We start from the raw sequence: 20,001 nt of genomic DNA on the forward strand, positions 1-20,001 counted from the left end.
GCATTCCTTCACACCTCCCCATATTATCTACAAGTAGGAGACTTAGCAATTAAGCAACCCTCAGATGAATAATTGAGAAAAACTAAAGACTGGAAAGATACCAAAGGCTTCCCTCACAGGATTGCAGAGTGATGCATTGCTTTGGAACTGCAGATAAACCAGGCCACAACCAACCTCATCCTCTGGCCACTATTTAAGAGCCAGGAGGAAAAGACTGGAAGCAAGAAAACACCAGCTTACTACAAGTTTTGCCCTGAAACTCCATTGGCACAGGAGCCCCAGGCTTTCCTGCATGATGCTTCGTGACTCCACGATGCTGTTACAGCCTCGCTCAGCCGCTGCACAGCCCATGCATCGTTCACTTGAGCAGCCTGAGCCTGGGAACACCAGAGAGTTATTACTGCGCCTGAGTGGGTTGCAGCTGGTGAGAGAGAGACGGTGAATCTTGTTTCTTGAATCAGAAGGCTTGATTTATTAAGATATTATATAATACATTATGACTATACTAAATAGAATATAGAGAGGTTTGCAGAGCAGCTAGGCTAGGCTAGGAATCAATAGAAAGAATCTATAACAAAGTTGTGTTCAAGGACTCAGTCCCCTGGCTTGCACTGGTGATTGGCCCTTAATTATAATTATATAGAACATGAACCAATGACCAATCAAAATAGGTGCCCCTGTTGCATTCCCCAGCAGCTGATAATAATTGTTTACCTTCTCTTCGGAGGCCTCTGGCCTCCAGAAGACACAGAAATCTGAAAGAAAGGATTTCTGTGAAAAAATGTCTGCGACAGAGAGTATTATCAGAGCACAGGGAATGCTGCTCTAATTGTTGGATTGCAATGTTATGTGGATAAATGATCATCCGGGGAAAGAAACATGGTGTATGTACAGCTAATCTACTTAGAATTTGTTGTACATAAATCACATTGAATATTAAAACTATTCCCTATTCTCACATTAAAATAACTCCTCAGTATTTTCATCCGATCTCACCAGAAATGATGAAGCTGAACTTTGCTGTCCACCTCTCCCATTCTTACCTCTTGCACTGCCAGGAAAGTGCTAAATAGATGAATTGCCAGCTCCCTGCAGCAGAGAGCTGATCTTCTGGGCCCTGTGACACAGAGATGAGGGAGTCAAACCACAGAGGTCTTTGAAGGCTAAAATCCTGTGTCTCTGTGGTGCTCACAGCAGCTGGTCCCAGGCAAGAGGTGAGCAGCTGCACAGGTTACCTGAGGGCTGTGAGGAGTTTGAAATCCCACATATTTTGTTCACGTGTCAAATCTGGGCTCTGTTTCCTGTGCTCACCCCATAAACTCCATAGGTGAACTCACTAAAAATGGCATCCCAAAGATCCCTGCAGATCAGCTAAGTGCCGATATCAGGTCAAAGCCTGGACTCACTTGCCTTGGAGATTCTTTCCAGCTTTTGTGATGCCTGACTCTATAAACTGAAGCTGGTCTTTTGCTCATACTGCATTTTTGTCATAGCTTCTGAATCAATCTCCTCAGAACATCAGCTGAACAAGTATTGCTCTCCAGGCAGCTTCTCACACAGTAGAGGGATGGGTAATAGAAACCACACAATCTTTTTTACAAAGGTGTATTTGTTCTTTTCTAGGACAATTTTGGAATCAAGTGCTGTAGCACAAACATGTTTTTTCAGGTTTACAAAAGCCTCTCACCTTTACTGGTTCTGCAAAGCAAATTGGGTGCTGAATACCACTCACACATGAATTAGTGGCCAATTGGCCAAAAGTTCTCTTTCTTGTCTCCAGCCCAGCTTTAGCCATGACTCTGCACACTCAGAAATCACAGGGCAATGGAAGATTTGTCCTCTTAACAGCAGTAATGCAAGATGACTGCAGATAAAATTTTTCATTCTAATTAATACTTGGTCCCCAGTGATGCTCCTGAGTGTCCTGGCTTTTCAGAGGTGTCCCAGCTCCCTCAAACACGACTGCGCCAGCCAGGACATCTCATTTCATGGCCCGTGGCAGCAGAAACGCACTGCTACAAGGCTCTGAGGCCGGTGGGCCGCACTACAGAGCAGATAATCTCCAGCAGGGGTTGGAGGAAGAGTTCTGCTTTGAGCTCACCTGAAGATGATCAATAGCTGCACCCACCAAATTTGTTTTGTTGTGGCCCAACAGAACTAAGGAGAAGAATTTCTCAGGAGCTCCTGCCAACCATTGCTGTGAACTATTTGAACTCATGTCCTTGTCCCTTTCCCAGGTCTGCTGTGTGAGGAGCCACCTCCACAGTGCTGCCAGACACCCTGGGGCCACCAGCCCCTCGCTGGAAGGGTTCCAGCCAGGTACTGCCAGCTCTGCGCGTGCTGGGGATGTCACCTCCTGCACACACACCTCATAAATGCCCTATAAACCCCCGGCACTGGAGTGGTGCGTGTGCATTACTACCAAGTTATGTCACTGCTTCCATAATAAAATTATTTCAGTGGGTTGTAAGTCAGCTATACAACTCTCTTTGGGCTAAAACTTGGCATGTCCCCATATGCAAACACACTCACACAGCCTGATTTCTGGGAAGGGGAGAGACTGTGCATTACTCCTGAATTCTGCACAGGGGCAGAGGGTATTCTCATGGGGAGAAGCTACAGAGCACCCGCGAGGCCAGTGGGGAAGGCAGAGACTGCTGGAAATGGGACGGCCACAAACCCACCCATCACTGCCATTCCAGCCTCCTTTCCATCCCCCAGCTCCGGGAACGGGGGACCGCATCTTGTCTGCTCTTGGGGACGGTGTGCGGAGGGTTACATGTTTTCCCAGCTCTGTCTGAAACTCGGAGGGTACAGGGACACTTCAGAGTCCCCCTGCACAGGCTGCTTCAAAGGAGGAGTCCTTGGAAGCTCACTGGCACTAAACCCATCCTTTAAAGAAGCTTTGCTTTGCAAGAGTTTGGATGCTCGTTGACTGTTACTGCAAACTGCAGAGGGAAAACATGTTTGCAGTGCCAGCACTGTCGTGGGATGTTGTGTTGTTTCTGTAGAAGTTGGACTTTTCTGTTCCCCCCATCATGTAACGGTTCTGCGCTGGTTATCTTCTCCTTCCCTTGTGCTGCCAGTTATCCCAACTCCTTCCCAGTTGCCTTGGACACTAATGTATTCTTTCTCAAATCCCTCCCCGGTGCCCTGTCCGTCACTCGGCGCTCGCACCCTTCTCTCTAGAAACTTCCAGCCAGAGCGTTGAGTGATTGGTTCAGGGAACAGGGCCCCACCCTCAAGTTATCCCCATTGGGGTTCTCCCTAAGTCAATCTTTTGTATTCCGCTCCCCTCTGAAACTCTATTCGCCAGAGGGCCGACTCCTCCCCTGTCTCCCTCCCTCCTTAGAAGCTGTTGCAAGTGTGTTCCCCCTTTACCTGTCCGGCTGTCGATTCCCCTGGGACCCAGTGAGCCTGGATTCCCCACAGCTGGAGAGCGCTCTCTTCTTTCTGCTGCCTGCAGCCATAAGCCGTGCCACGTCCCGCCGCAAGGTGTGGCTGCTGTCACAGCACAGGGCGTTTGCCTCAGGCGCTGTCCCCAGCCACGGAGATCGGGACAGTGCTGCCCTGCTGCTAGCGGTGCTGGATAGCTGGCCGGGCCGTCCGAGAAGGACAGTCCTTGCCCAGCTTGACCGCTTCACTGGGACATGGCTGCTGTTAAAGAGTGTAAATCCCACTGCTCACAGAGGTCCCTCCTGCAGGGCCCTGCGAGCTTGGCACTGTCACAGCAAGAAGAAATCTGCTGCAGGAAGCTGCACCCAACAGTGCCTGCACAGTTAGTGGGAAGAGGGGAGGGATTATTAAGAAGCATAAAGAAAAGGGGAGCATAGAGAAAAAGGGAGCCTCCTGCTGTCTCTTGAAATCTGCCCCAGCCTGAACAAGCTCTCTTTGGGGCTAGAGACTCCCAGAAGCAGAATGGGGCAGTGCCTGCTGTAAACACAGCATCCTTCTGATGCCTGCAGCTGCAGGTGTTTGTACACTTGACCTTTTGTGATAAACAGTAAGGACATGTCCTTCATACTTAGTTTACAAGTCTTCTAGGAAACACACCAAACTCCAGTCATTTGCTGTGATGTTTTGTTCCCTGAATGACACAAAACTCTGCCTTTATGTCAGTGTTGCTCTGGTTTGCTGGGTCAAAATCCACATCTGGCCTGAGGCAGATGAGTCATTTGCCCGGGTGCTTCCACTCCTGCTGCAGCCCTGAGATGGTCCACATATAGAAAGAAGATATATAGGAAAAGAATTATAACAACATATTATCATGTAATCAGGTGGTAAAAAAGGGGAGTGTAATTGAAAGTAAGGGTATTCTTCTTTAATTTCATGACACTATATTTAGTGGTATTAGTGGTTTGAGCATTGCTGTACATCCTCCCCACTAGAAATTATCTGGTTCCACCATGTGGACTCAGGAGAATGTAACAGCTCCATCTTTTAAGGGAGGAGGCAGCACTAGGACCACAGTGATTGTTTCACACAGTAGACCTGAGCACACAGTTTGCTCCAGCTCGGAGCATGGGCTCATCCCAGCCTAAGAACTCCTGAAGGCTAAATTATTAGAAATAGCATTACCACAGGATCTATGATGGCTATCATGAGATAATCATCACACATCTGGATTTTTAAGACACAGAGCGTAGTCTGGTGCTTTCCAGTCCCTGGTGACATGACCTAATAGCAACATGTGCCTGGAGATGGGCTAGTGCAGCACTCTGTGCTGGGGGAAGGAGGCACTGCTGGGCTGGGAGAGCACACAATTGGCAGCTGTGATTTTACACAAAGCTGTTTGTGTTTTGTAAATAGATTTCTTTTCTTTCAGTGGTAGGGAGTCAGGAGGTGCATTGGTCAGCAGCAGAACCGAGAACATCTTGGTGCAGAGCCAGGAGCAGGGGAAGGACAAGCCTTCCAGCACAGGGTACTCCCATGGCTTTTGAAATGAAGAGCTGCAGCAAACGTAGAAGAGTAAATAAGACCAGGAAATCTTTTGCTGTATGCATGAACTCCCTGCTATTTATGATGCTGAGTTTCCAGGGATGTTGCTTTGGAGCTGGGCTCCTGCTGGGCAGATGATTCTTCCCAAACTGAGGTGGGTGCCATGTTATCATTCCCTGGCTCTACCTGTCCCTATCTGGCTGCTCCTCAAAGCTCTGGCTTCAGCCCAATCTTCTGCCTTCTGAGCAGCAAGATTTAAATGGTCTTTATCATTCAAATGACTTCAAATTCAAATGATTTGATTATTTTAACAACTGATTAAATCAGCTCCCTCTGATCTAATGGTGTCTGGAAACAGTGCAGACAGGACTGAGATGCTCAGTACAGGCTGCAAAACCTGCTGGAAATGCACGACAGTATTTAGGTTGTTTATGACATTCACCTCCCATTTCCTCATGCTGTTCCTGCACCTGTACTGGGTGGGCGAGGCTGTGCATGCCCTTTGAGCAGAGATGAACTTTTGGGGTCAGCTGCCTAATGGCCAGGAGGTGCCAAACTGTTTGGGTCACTGGTGTCCTCTGCCTGCCCTGCAATTCATAGCCACCATTTCTCTCACCTCTTACTTCTTCTCCCTGGTACCTCTGCCACTACTTCAGCTTCTCAAACATTTTTTTCTGTTTCTGCTCCCCTCTGGAAGTTGCCGGATCTTCTCTTCTCTTCCCAAGGAAGTGATGTGGGCTCATTTCCCTTGTCCAGTCTTCACACCTGGTTTGTTCCTTCCATGTGCTGGAAGATGCATTGGCAGATGTATGTGGAGAAAACATCAGAGAGTGAACCAAGTCATGTACACCAAGAGAGATTAGATTATGTTATCACTGGGTTGTTTAGAATCATGGACTCAGAGAATCCTTAAGGTTGGGAAAGACCTTCACAAAAATCAATTCCAACCATCAGCCACCACCATCACTATGTTCACCACTAAACCACAACCCAAGTCCCGCATCAACATGTCTTTTGAGGTCTTCCAGGGATGGTGATTCTACCACTGCCTTGGGCAACCTGTTCCAATGCTTTACAACCTTTTCCAAGAAGAAATATTCCCTAATTTCCAATCTAAACCTCTCCTGGTGCAAGTGGAGACCTTTTCCTCTTGTCCTGTCCCTGTTCCCATGGGAGCAGAGCCCCACCTGGCTCCACCCTCCTGTCAGAGACTTGTGGAGAGCCACAAGGCTCCCCCTGGGCCTCCTTTTCTGCAGGCTGAAACCTGGAGAAACTCAAACCCACAGTTCGAGTTGATTCAGAGGAACCAAGAAATCTGTTTTAGGTGCTGGTAAATGATGCTGGCTGCTCTTAGTAGTAAAAACCAGAAAACAAACGAGATATGCCCAGCAGCTCAGTGTGGTGAGTTGTGCTAGGAAAGAGCCCACTCCAGACTCCAATGGAACAAGCATCAGCACCAGATTCTGCCTGGGATAACCTCTGTGAATTCCTCCCTCAACTTAGGCAGCTGAAATAATAACTGATCCACATGAACCAAATCTTGACAGTGGGTACATTTTTTCCCTACTGTTTCTAGACAAAAATCAAACATAAACAGTGAGAAATTATTTCATCTCTACTGAGTGGCAGCATGAGAACTCAGAAATATGTTAAGAGAAAATCTCTCTGGTACACTGAATTACACTTTTCCTGGAGTAAAGCAAGAACGCCTGTGATTGAAAAACTCCTTTCCAGACTCAGAGATTATTTTTATAAAGTATTAAAAAAAAGTATAATGTTCCAAAACTCCGCCACGAAAGGACCGGTAATAATTCTTCCCTAATGCCTCTGAAATTAAGCTACACTTAGCCCAATTTTTTTCAGTTTGGAGTGCATGTATACACAATATTGCTAACATATCCCTGCAGTAGATGTGTGCAGTGTGTGCTGCACTGCCCAGATGCTGGCTCTGTCACCCCAGAAACTGCTGCTCCATCCCCATGGGCTGCAGGCCCCCATGGGCAGGGCTGGGCCGTGGGGGCTGCTCCCCTGCACGGCCTCCCCTTCACATCCCTGGCAGAGCCATGGGCAGCTGCCTGTGGCCCCCGAGCACGCTCAGGAACTGACCACTGCTGCTGGAGGCCTTGGTGCTGAGCCCCTGAATCATCTCTCACTCGGACATGCTCACAAACAAAGGAGCAACAGGGCCTCAGTGGCCCGAAGAGCTGCCCACAGAACCAGGAGGACCTGGACGAGTGGGACTGCAGAAGCAGCGCGGGGAGAACATCCAGGCAGGCTGCCAGGGGCTGAGGCTGAGGCAATGGAAAATCTGCAGTGGGAAGGGAACAACAAAGCATCTGGTGTTTTGAAACACAGCTAGAGTTTTCCTGTGCATTCTGACTATGAGTTACCAATGGTAGGCTGTGAAATTCCTAATACCTGTCTGGCCCTTGGGGCTGAGCTGTGGGATGAAGCTCTGGGAGGAGACCTGGGAGAGAACCTAGAGTGAGCCAGGGTCCCCCATGTCAGAGCAGAGCCCAGAACAGCAGGAAAGGATCCATGGCAGCCTCGCTCCCCCTCTGCCCTTTCCCCACCACGGGCACCCCATGCAGCTGCTCCCAGGTTTCGGGACGTGTCTCCCACGGAGGGAACCCAGCAGGACAGCTCAGTACCCGAGTGCCATGAGCCTGCTCGGGACAATTCCTCTGGGCTGTGCCCGTCTTGTCCGGGCTGTGCCCACAGTGCCAAGCAGCAGAGAGGGCAGCTCAAGCCTCAGCAGGGCTCAGGCCCAGAGGCACAGCAATTACCTCCTGTGGCTGTGCCTGGCATCGCCTCCCTTCCTGCAGGAAATGCCACCTTCCATAGAGCCCCTCTCTCCATCCCTTGGGAAAGGAAGAGGCACAGCTGGATCAGATGGAATCATTGCACATCCAGGAGGTGGCCTCTTCAGGACGCAATACTTGTCCAAGACATGGGTAAGAATCCGGAAAATCCTGATCCCCCAAGGCCTTTGGGGCTGGCTATGGCCCTCCCTCCTCCAAGCAGCCACACCTCAGGATGTACCTGGGGTCAAGGAAAATGCAGGGGATCCCTGGTGAGTTTGGGCTATGAGGCAGCTGATGCCCAATGCCTTCCTGCAGAGGCTGGGGAGAAGCTGCAGCCAGGCCAGGCTGGGAAACAGCCCTGCAAGGCATGGAAGCAGCAGCGGGGCAGCAAGGCTGCCATGGATCCCTTCCTGTTGTTCCGGGCTCAGCATGTCCAGACGTGCAGCCAGAGCCCTCGGCTGCTGAGCCCCAGGACAAGGCTGAGGGAAGGCACCCACCATTCCCTTTGAGCAGTTCTCTCACGATGTGCTTCAGGATGTATTTTGGCCCATGAGTTTTCTGGTGTCCTGTGGCTTTGTTTTTTCTGCTCAGAGAACCTTAACAGAAAGTAGTTCTATTTCCTAGGAATGGATGCCACAGAAGCAGGGCTCAGCCTGTGGGGTCAGAAGGGACAATGCTACTCACCCCAGCGATGGGAGCCAGGCTTCTCTGTAGGAATCAGCAAAGGGGCAGGAAAAGTCTTCCCTGCAGACACATCTGTAACACAATGGCCACAGTAGCTTGTGTTACCTGGTTGCTGCAAAGTTGTCAACAATTATTACTGTGTAAGACAGTGAGAACATACCTGAAGGAGGCTCCAAAGGATTCAAAACTTTATTCAACCAATCTAATGGAAAAGCCTTTCGAGCAACCTCATCTAGAACAGAGCACAGATGAGAACATTTTTCAGGGTGTGTTGGGATCCCCTTCTGCCTCTGGTAAATGGGCACTCCAAGGGGGTCGGGTACAGCCATGGGAGCCAGGTGTGAATGGACATGGCCAAAGCTGTACAGGGGCTTGGGGAGCTCTGGGCAGGCTCCTGGTCGCTTTGCACCCTCTTTCCATGCCCTGTGCAACATCCATGGTGGGGTGGCTGAAGCAGCTCAGGACCCTGGGTGCTCTCACTCCCACAGCTGTAATTCTTGCTAAAGCCATGGGGAAAATTGCAGCAGGCAGTGCTACAGCTATCCCCCTGTCCCACTCCGTTCCTCCTGCCCTTTCTCCCTCCGTTTCTACCTTCTTCTGTCTCTTCATCCCTCTATCCCTTGGGACAAATTCCCCAGCCCAGGGGCACATGGCCAGGCCCTGTCAGGACCCACTGGAGCCTTGCTCTCCCCCTCTGCCCTTTCCCCGGACAAGACGGGCACAGCCCAGAGGCATTTTCCTGAGCAGGCTCATGGCACTCAGGTACTGAGCTGTCCTGCTGGGCTCCCTCCGTGAGAGACATGTCCCGAAACCTGGGAGCGGCTGCACGGGGTGCCCGTGGTGGGGAAAGGGCAGAGGGGGAGATCAAGGCTCCAGTGTGTCCTGAGAGGGCCTGGCTATGTGCCCGTGGGCTGTGGGAGCTGTTCCATGGGCAGGTGGGCAAGCAGGAAGGAGGGACGGAGGTTGGGAGCGACACCTGTGGTACTGCAGATTTCCCCAAGCATTTAGTGAGGGTTTCCTGTGTGGGAGGGAGAGAGCCCCAGGGCCCTGGGCTGCTCCAGCTGCCCCTCCAGGCATGTTGCACAGCACCTGCAAAGAGCGTGGAGAGTGACCAGGAGGCACAGGCTCCCACAACCTTACCCCACCCCCTTGCAGTGCCCAATTCCCCAAGGCAGAAGGGGATCCCAGCACACCATGGAAATGGTTCTGCAGGATCTGTGCTCCCTTCTCAACAGTGATCATGACTTGGATTAGTTGGAAATGCTGGTGAATGGTACTTTGAAGACCTTGCCAGATGTTGGAGGCACGTTCTGAATGTACCTTTCCTGACAGAATAATCCGTGTCAGTGTGGCAAAAGCTTACTCATGAGCCAGTTCCCTTAAGTTCCTCTGAAGGTTGATCAGTTCTGGAAACTTTGCCCTGCTCCCTTCTGGAGCCCTGAGTGATCCCACAGGATCGCTGTCAGTGGGAGGAAGGGGCATTTAGCTATCCATCCTCCTCCCGTGTGCAATGCCACTGTGTCCTTCTGTGTGCTCTTTGCAGCCACAGAGAAGAGCAGAGAGGGAAGGGGCTGGGCCCAGGGTTGTGCCCCAGGACTGAGCCTTTCTCAGCTCCTTTGCTGCCCCCAGGGAGCCTGAGCTGCTTCTGCTGCCACTGCCAAGCAGAGCCAAGGGAGTACCTTGGAGGACACCAATCACCCAGGTGCCCTCACTGCCACTCGGGCCTGAAGTAGAATCTTCAGCAGTGCCATTGGAGCTGTTGTGTTGTAGTAGATAGGGTCAGGCATTCGGAAAATCTCGCGATGTTACGGAAAGCAGTAGAGCTCCTCTCCCCCTAACTCCTAGTGATAAAGGATCACCCAAGAATGTTGTCCCCTCTAACATTAGTAACTTTCTACTCCTTACTAACCAATTACAGTAAAGTAAGACCCCCTGACATAGGGAAAAAACTTTCCCGGTATAAAACCCGACGAAACGGGACAATAAAGGTCTTGAACTGTCCACCATACTGGTGTCTGCGTGTGTTCTTGGCCCGAGTGACCCTGGGCAGTGGGTCGCCGTGCCGTCTCCTCAGAACCAGGTTGCCTCGCCTTACATCGGAAGGCAACAACTGGTGCCGAAAACCCGGGATCGAACCAGTGCCCGGGGAACGGGAATCCATCTGGAGAGAGGATGGTGGCTGCACAGCTGGCCTTGTGCAGCGGAGGGGACGCCCTCGAATCATGGAAGCGATCGCAAAGGTAGTCAGTGAAATGCATGCGCAATGGGGTATCGAATGTAAGCTTAAAGATATGACTCTCGCATTGCCGAGATTGATTAAGCTGGGGGCTATAGAGAGCCCCGTGGATGTTTTACACCCGGAGGTGTGGGATAATTGTACGAAAACCCTGGCCGAGGATACCATGTGTTCAGGCTCGGGGAAAGCCTTGAAATCGTGGGGCAGAGTCAACCGGGCTCTGCAAAAAGCTTGAGAAGAGCAAGAAACCTGGAAAGCTGCCAGAAGCTGCTTAATAGCCATTCCGCAGCTAGGGGTGGGAGCTACGACCCAGACCACCCGGGAAAGTGATCAGATTACAGACGGGGATGCACGGGGGCTAGGCACGTCCCACCTCCCCCCGAACCCGAGCCCAAAACCCCCGGGAGACCCCCCAACCCCCCGCAGAGCTCGCCAGATCCCAGCCCCCCCGCAGAGTCTCTCGACAAAACCGCGGCTCCTCTACCCATCCCCCCCCCCCCCGCCGATCGCGGACTCAGCGCAGGAGGCAGAGCGACGGGCGCAGTGTTTCTGGGGGGGACTGGCGGACGAGGCGCGGGAAGCGGCGGGACGGTCAGAAACCGCCCGGATCAATACAATCTCTCCGCCGCCGTATGGGCTCGAAGATGGCGGCCGACCGCATGGTCAGGGCAGAAGAGAAGAGGGAACAAAGGGCGGAAATGGAGTCAGCGTGCTTAACATCGCATGCGCGGGAGAGCGGGGCGGGGGGGCGGTCCCCGCGGTGAAGGGTGAGACCAATCAGAGCGCTCTATTCAAATTAAGCCCGTATAAGGCAAGGACCTCCCCCAGCAGGAGGCGGGGGGACCCCCAGGGGGAGGGAATGGTCCGCCCCCCACAGGAAGGGGCGGGGTCGGAGCCCGAGAAAAAGGCAGAGAAGCCCGGAAGTGCTCGGCCATTCCACATCCGACTCCGACTCAGACTCGAGCCGGGACGAGTCTGAGAGCGAGTCGTGGAGCTCCGATTCGGATTCTAGCCTTAACAGAGGGAGAACAGCAGCATATAAGGTCTCCACTCACAGCGCTCCCGCACGGGTGAAGGGGTCATCAGAGAAAGACCAAACCCCGCTTACAGATTGGCAAAGAATAAAGATAGCCTGCGCCGAGTACAACCCTTCAGCTAAGCTAGTGTTCCCTGTCCGTGTGGGGGGGGCAGGCGGAAACCAAAGGACTTATTCACCGGTCAATCCGAAAGATGTGCAGGCAATTATTAAAGCGATTGCGGATAAGGGAATTAACTCTGCCATGGTTTGCACACTCATTGACGGCCTTTTTGGTGGGGACGATATGCTTCCCTTTGACATTAAGCAGACGTGTAGAATGATATTTAATGGTGCAGGGATGATCGTTTTTAAACAAGAATGGGAGGACAATTGCACTAAACAGCTAGCCTTGGTAACAGGGGCAGACCACCCACTGCACGGCTCCAGCATACAGAGGCTAATGGGCACAGACCCCACTATGATCACCCCCGAGCAACAGGCTGAGGGCTTGCGGGCCCATGAGGTCATGACAACAACCCGTGCTGCCCGAGAAGCCATCCGTGACGCTTCTAAAGTGGTAGCCAAACCATCTCCGTGGTCTCTCATAGAACAGGATGAGAGTGAGAGCTTCACTCAGTTTGTGGACAAACTTCAGGCCGCATTAGATTCCTCTGCGTTACCCCCAGAGGCGAAAGGTCCCGTGCTGGCAGACTGTCTACGCCAGCAATGCAACTCAGCCACCAAGGACATCTTAAGATCACTGCCACCTGGAGCTAACATAGCCGACATGATCAGACACGTGGCAAAGGAGGAACACCTTGTTCCCATTCAAGCAGCAGTCCACACTGCAATAACCAGTGTGATGACATGTCTTAAGTGTGGCCAGGCAGGCCACTTGGCAGTAAACTGCCCACAACCAAGGCGCCGATCAGCAGCTGCTCCACCACGCCAAGGAGAACTTAGGGGACCGTGCTGGGCATGTGGGAAGAAGGGGCATTTAGCTAAGGAATGCAGATCCAAGCATCAGGGAAACGGCGGGGGGGGGGTGGCCGGGCCGCGTTCAGCCCCCTCCCACCTGGAATGTGCAGCAGCCCAACTACAGCAACCCCCAGTGGGGCAGGGGACCCTCATACCCCATGCCCCCTCAGGGAGCAGTCAATTTTACATCCCCACCTACAACGCAATGCCAGAACTGCACAACACCACCAGTAATGCTTTCGCACCCCCCACCGCCACAAGCTGCGCCGGTGCCACAGGGCCAGCAGGGGGCACCCCAGAGCAGGATCCCTGGGTGGCCCTGGCCATGAGAATAGGGAAGGAGCCCCTGATGGTGTGGGGGACATGCCGCCTTTATGGCAGTCAGGATCCCCACGTCATAGGGTTTCAGTTCTGGGCGGACACGGGATCAGACTGCACGATCATTCCCCAAGCACATTGGCCCGGACATTGGCAATTCAAAGAAGTCCCTCCTGTGAACGGAGTGGGAGGGCAGTCCCGGGCATGGAAAAGCACCCAGCTGGTAGCTATAACACTTCACACGAAAGAGGGACCAGAACAGACAGTAGCAATCTACCCCTACATTCTGCAAAATTCTCCGCCACTGTTGGGAAGGGATGTTCGTTCCCTGCTAGGATTCCGGATTACAAATTTATCCTGAGGGCCACTGCCGTACACCCTCCGCTGCCAATCAAATTAACTTGGAAATCACCAGACCCCGTATGGGTTAAGCAGTGGCCCCTGACAGAGCCTCGAATGGCAGCATTGCTGAAACTGGTCGACCGCGAACTGCAAAAGGGTCACATAGAACCCTCCGTCAGCCAATGGAACACCCCTGTATTTGTGAACCCCAAAAGGTCTGGAGAAGACTATCGCCTCATCCACGACCTGAGAGAAGTGAACAAGACGATCCGACCCATGGGTCCAGTCCAGACACTGCTTCCCGCAAACTAAGTCATCCCCGAAGGGCAGCCGTGCGCAGTGCTGGACATCAAGGACTGTTTCTTTTCAATACCCCTGCACCAGGAGGACAGAGAACGGTTCGCCTTTTCTGTGGCGTTTTGAAATGGCGAATGGCCCAACCTTCGCTTCCAATGGAGGGTACTTCCGCAAGGTCTTGTTGACAGCCCTGTCATATGCCAAATCACCGTAGACAAAGCACTGATGCCAGTCCGACACTCCTATCCCGATGCAACCATCATTCAATACATGGACGACATCTTAGTCGCCGCACCATCAGCAAGCCAAGTGGATCACCTGGTGCCCACAATCACAGAGACCCTTCAGACCAACGGCTTTGAGATCAGGAGCACAAAGATCAAGAGAGGACCCTGCGTGACCTTCCTGGGAGTGGGGATCACAAGCTCTTACGTGACACCCCCCAAGGTGAAGGTCTGTCGAGACATCGAAACACTCCACGACGTGCAACGCCTGGTGGGATTGCTGCAGTGGCTTCGCAACATCATCCTAGTTCCCCCCGAGGTCATGGACCCTCTGTACGACCTCTTGAAAGGAAAGAACCCCTGGGATCCCAAGAAGCTGACACAGCAGGGAGCGAGCTCCCTCGACTTCATCGAAAGCCAGATGGCCGCCGGCACACTTGCCGGGTGGAACCCAGCCGTGCCACTGGACCTGTACGTCCACTTTACACCAAAGGGGGGAGTGGGAGCACTGGCCCAAGGACCTTCTGAAAAGGCCCGACCCATTCAATGGGTGGTGCTCGGAAGACCCGCTCGCGCATTTTCCCCGGGAATTGAATGCATTGCTAACCTCATCATGAAAGGCAGGAAACTCGCCTTGAGACACCTGGGAACAGAGCCGACAAGCATCCACCTTCCTTTCCGCAAGCAACCGACCACAGAGTCAGCCACAATATCAGAGTACCTGGCCCTTGCTCTCACCAGCTTTGGAGGAGAAATCACCTACTCCTCCAAGCCACCCTGGACGAAGCTGCTGACCGTAGTCGACATGGACACGCCACCAAAGGTCAAGGACAGACCACAGCCAGGACCAACGGTCTTCACAGACGCTTCCTCCACGACTTCAACCGCAGCAGCAGTGTGGCAGGCAGGAGAGTAGTGGCTCTGCGTTAAAGCGTGTGACCCCACACTGTCAGTGCAACAGCTGGAGGAGGCAGCAGTTGTCTTGGCGTGCGGACTCTTTCAAGACGAACACCTCAACATCGTAACGGACTCTATATTCATGGCAAAGCTCTGCCTAGCCATGGCAGGACCAGGAGTGTCGACATCAGCAGCAGCCCTAATGCTGGAAGAAGCACTCTCCTCGCGACAGGGCACCGTGTCAGTCATTCACATCAACAGCCACGACCCAATCAAAGGTTACTTCCAGATTGGCAACGACAAAGCGGACGCCGCAGCAAAAGGCGTATGGACGTTGCAGGAAGCCCGTCAACTGCATGAGTCGCTCCACATCGGAGCCAAAGCACTGGCAAAGAGATGCGAAATCTCAACAGTGGACGCGAAACATGTGGTAGCCACCTGCCCTTACTGCCAGTAGTCACCCCTTTGGACCTACGGGGTCAACCCGAGAGGTCTCAAGCCCTCAGAAATCTGGCAGTCGGACTTCACTTGGTGTGAACTGCCGAAGCCTCGACCATGGCTTGCAGTAACAGTAGACACTCACAGTGGAATGATCGTAGCCACACAGCACCCCAAAACAAACTCCAAGACCACAATCCAGCACTGGCTGACAGCCATGGCTTGGCTTGGCATCCCCAAGCAGATCAAAATGGACAACGGCTCCAATTTCACCTCCAAACAAGTACAGGAATTCGCCTCGAAATGGTGCATCACGTTAGTGCAAGGCATCCCACATAACAGTACCGGACAGGCCATAGTCGAGAGAGCAAATCAGACCCTGAAAACCAAGATAGAAGTGTTGGCAAAAGCAGAGGGCTTTGCCAATGCCATTCCCCCAGGAGATCAGGCACATATGCTGGCAACCGCTCTGCTGGCATTGAACCAATTCCCTAGAGGAGATGAAACAAACAGTCCCGTTCAAAAACACTGGGCCACTCGAACGCTAGAAGAGGGCCCACAGGTTGTGATTAGAAATGAGCTAGGAGAGTGGGAACGGGGCTGGAGGTTGATGCTCACGGGGCGAGGGTACGCGGCTGTCAAAAAGGATGGCAAAATCAGGTGGTGTCCACTTAAGTCTATTAAGCCGGACCTCCATACTGAGCAGAATGAGACTGATGAGAGTTGTGAGTTTCTGTTTACAGGACATGCTTGTGGGGCGTCCTCGTGATACGTACATCCCCCTTCCAGAGATAGACGACAGACCACCAAGCCGTCAGGCAGCGCCCGAGAGACCCGCACGGGTGGAACCCAAGCGTCAACAGTGTTTCTGTGTGATTTTGCTGTTGGGGCTTGTTGCCAGAGGGCAAGCCAGCCCAGATCACTACCCCCATCAGCCATTCAGGTGGGTCATGCAACACCTTAGTAGTGACAAGGTGCTCAAAGAAATCACCACACCGAACGCTCCATCCTTCGTGCTCCGCATCACCGACCTGTTTCCAGGACAGCCAAGGGTAAACCCCTATTCCCCACACTCCACACACATGTACCTATCCTACTAGTGCCTGGCTTCAAACCCTGGGAAAAGCTACTGCAATCACCCAGGGTGGGGACATTGTGGGCACTGGGGCTGCGAAACCATTGTCACAGATGCCAGACCATCGGGGCCTGGGTGGGATCCACAAGAGTCTGACAAATTCTTACAGTTCACCTGGGCACCCACCGGTTGCAAAACACCCCTCTTCCTCCCCGGAAACTTCCATGGAAACCGCCATAAAATCCCCGAATTTCAGAAATGCACAGACTACAACATGAGAGTTTTGCAGCCACATCACCCCAGCTGGACAACAGGCAGAACATGGACAGTAGTCCTTCAAGGGTCAAAAGAAAAGGTGAACGTGCGAATTATTAGGCTCCAACCGTCGGCACCCCGAGCGGTTGGACCCAACAAAGTGATTAAAAGCGTGCCGAAAGGGAGAAACGCGACCCGCCCCAAAGCCTTGCCCACGAGGGTCGCTGATATCCCAACCGGCCATGTAGAAGCCTTTCAGATAGATCGTTTAGCCGGGTCGGATTTAGATCCGATCCTTCGTATGTTAGAAGCTACCTTTGTATCCCTGAACGAATCTAACCCTAACCTAACCGAATCCTGCTGGCTTTGTTACGATGTCGAACCTCCCTTTTACGAAGGAGTCGCTCTAAACACTCCCTTCAGTTACTCCACAGCCGATGCACCCAACCAATGTAGATGGGACACCCCTCACAAAGGAATCACCCTGAGTCAAGTCACAGGCCAGGGCAGATGCTTTGGCAATGCAACCCTAGCTAGGCGGAAAGGCAACGTCTGCACCGATGTTTTCAAACCTGACAGGAAAAACAATAAGTGGGCAGTCCCATCCACATCTGGGATGTGGGTTTGCCAGCGATCTGGAGTGAGTCCCTGTGTGTTCCTTGCCAAATTCGATGACTCTAACGACTTTTGTGTCCAAGTTCTGATTGTTCCTAGGGTCCTGTACCACGCAGATGAAGAAGTGTATCACCTTTTTGAAGAACCCAACCAGCTCCACAAAAGAGAAATAGTAACAGGTATAACTATCGCAATGCTGCTGGGTCTAGGAGCAGCAGGAACGGCCACAGGAGTCTCAGCCTTGGTGACCCAGCACCAAGGACTGTCACAGCTGCAGGCAACAATTGATGAGGACCTGCAGAGGATCGAGAAATCCATCTCCTATCTAGAGAAGTCAGTCTCCTCGCTCTCAGAAGTGGTCTTGCAGAACAGGCGAGGTCTAGAACTCCTGTTCATGCAGCAAGGAAGCCTGTGTGCCGCCTTGAAAGAGGAGTGTTGTTTCTATGCAGACCACATGGCAGTCGTGAGAGATTCCATGGCAGAACTCCGAAGCAGACTGGCTCAGAGACAGAGAGACAGGGAAGCCCAACAGTGTTGGTTCGAGTCCTGGTTCAATCGATCACCATGGCTAACCACTCTGATTTCTACCCTAACAGGTCCATTGGCAATGCTACTTTTAGCTGTCACCTTCGGACCATGCCTGCTGAACAAGCTGGTCTCATTCATTCAGACCCGCCTAGAATTGGCCAACATCCTCTTCATAGGCCGGCAGCAAATGCTGTGAATTTGACCGGAGACAACCTCATGCCTCATCTCAGTACCTATGTGTATGACTACTTCGTTCATTTGTGAAAAAGGGGGGGGAGATGTAGTAGATAGGGTCAGGCGTTCGGAAAATCTCACGATGTTACGGAAAGCAGTAGAGCTCCTCTCCCCCTAACTCCTAGTGATAAAGGATCACCCAAGAATGTTGTCCCCCCTAACATTAGTAATTTTCTACTCCTTACTAACCAATTACAGTAAAGTAAGACCTCCTGACGTAGGGAAAAAACTTTCCCGGTATAAAACCCAACGAAACGGGACAATAAAGGTCTTGAACCGTCCACCATACTGGTGTCTGCGTGTGTTCTTGGCCCGAGTGACCCTGGGCAGTGGGTCGCCGTGCCGTCTCCTCAGAACCAGGTCGCCTCGCTTTGCATCGGAAGGCAACATTGTGTTCTGCCTTTCTTTGCAGCTGAGCCTGTTGTTACAGGTGATCTGGCTTCCCAGCCCACGTTCAGGATTTAGCCTCTGGGAGATGGTGAGGGTAGGTCAAGGCCTTTCCTCTGGGAGAGCTGCCAGATCAGATCCCAGAGCTCGACCAGGGGGGCATCACTACAGGTGCCAGGACAGAGCCATGCACGTGTGTGCCCTCGCCCTACACGATCCCCTCAAAACTTCTGCTCAGCCCTGGCAGCTGTTAGGAGGAGGGTGGGCGCTGGCCGAGCTGAAAAAGCCCAGATGATTTGTTTATTTTACCCGATTTTGCATAAGCATGACGTCCTGAACATGCCATCAAAGCAATGGAGAATAGTTCCATCTGTTAAGGCGTACTTTTTGTTTCTCAAGTGATGGGCCAAAAGGCAGGACAGAAGGAGGTGTTTCCCCAGCGAAGCAGAGGCCAATTGGCAGACCCTGCTGCAGGAAGGAAGGCCAAGCCAAACACAGACATGGGCACGGGCACAGGCTCAGAAGGTAATTGCTGTGCCGGGCTCAGCAGGGCTCAGCCCTTGGCAGGCCTGGGTGGCTGCAGCTCTTCCCCCAGGGCCTGCTCTTGCACGGCCTGGCAGAAGCCAAAGCTGGAGGTGCCTTTGGAGCTTGTTCACAGCCCCGGGGTAAGGGGACTCTGCACCAACTTCCCTCCCGCTGCAGCTACTCCGGAGCTGGCCCTGAGTGTCCAGAGGCCCAAGGCACAGGAGCAGCCCCGAGCGGGAGCCCTGCCGCGAGCCCAGGGCCAGAGCCAGCCTTGGCTCCCAACTGGGCAGGGGCTGCACTGAGTCCTAACAGGGCCTGACTCTGTGCCCTGGGGCTGGGGGAGCTGTCACGGGGCAGGGAGGGCCAGGGCTGGCAGGGGCTGCTCAGGGATGGGTTTGGCCCGTGTCCCTCCAAGCAGTGACTGCCTAAGCAGCTGCCCAGCCCCCGGGCTCTCCTCCAAGCCTGCTGGGCTTTGTTGGGTGGCACAGCCTGTGCCAAGAGGCGGTAAGGTGCCTGCAGGCTACAGCTCCGGGGGAAACGGAGAACGTTCTACCCGCATCCACCGTGCTGCCAGCTCAGCAGTGCAGCACAGCATGGGCTGACGCTCCCCATTGCTCCCACAGGTGCAGCTGGAACCACAGCACGTGTTCCTGATTCCCAGAAGGCCTTAGAAGGGGTTTCTGTAAGGGAACAGGCTGCTTGCTGGGGTTCCTGGCATGCCTGCTTGTTTTGGAGCTTATCTTCATCTTATGCTCTGTCCGAATTTGGACTTACTTGAAGAGAAGACAGTGAGTGTTTAGTTCACCTTTCCCTCAAACAGGTTCTTATGAAAGTCTACTGTGCATAGGAAACATTCCCAGTGAAGCTGCAGTGTAGGTGTGGCCAGTCCATGATTGTCCAAAGAACTCTACTGAGGGTTCTGCTGCTGCCCAGAGCTTTCATCGGCCTCCTAATTGCTGGGCCTTGTCCTGGGGCGCCCGCTGGGGCTGCAGCCAGTGCTGGCTCCCACTGAGGCTGCCTGGCCAAAAGCAGCCCCAGGGGCACAGGGCAGAGGCAAAGCACGGTGAGGAGGAGAAAGAGCAGGGACGAGATTGCCCTTGAAAGGCAGAGGCGCTTTGGGGCCCGCTCCTGGCCAGGGAGCCTGCCCAGAGCCGTGCCCTGCTGGCCGGGGCCTTGAGGGACAGCTGGGCAGCTGGGCCAGGCTGTGC

General features: G+C 53.0%; 1 long non-coding RNA gene across 1 annotated transcript; it reads right to left on the reverse strand.

Annotated features, from left to right (window-relative positions):
• Positions 1-4,155: 4,155 nt before the first annotated feature.
• LOC134429692 (uncharacterized) lies at positions 4,156-8,486 on the reverse strand. The gene is made up of 3 exons (XR_010030634.1): positions 8,427-8,486; positions 5,555-5,724; positions 4,156-4,206 (listed from the first exon to the last, which is right to left on the reverse strand). It is a non-coding gene; the product is annotated as an uncharacterized LOC134429692 (long non-coding RNA).
• Positions 8,487-20,001: the final 11,515 nt, after the last annotated feature.

The sequence above is a fragment of the Melospiza melodia genome, chromosome 26 (genome assembly GCF_035770615.1).
Source record: "Melospiza melodia melodia isolate bMelMel2 chromosome 26, bMelMel2.pri, whole genome shotgun sequence".
In the NCBI taxonomy this organism is placed as follows: domain Eukaryota; kingdom Metazoa; phylum Chordata; class Aves; order Passeriformes; family Passerellidae; genus Melospiza; species Melospiza melodia.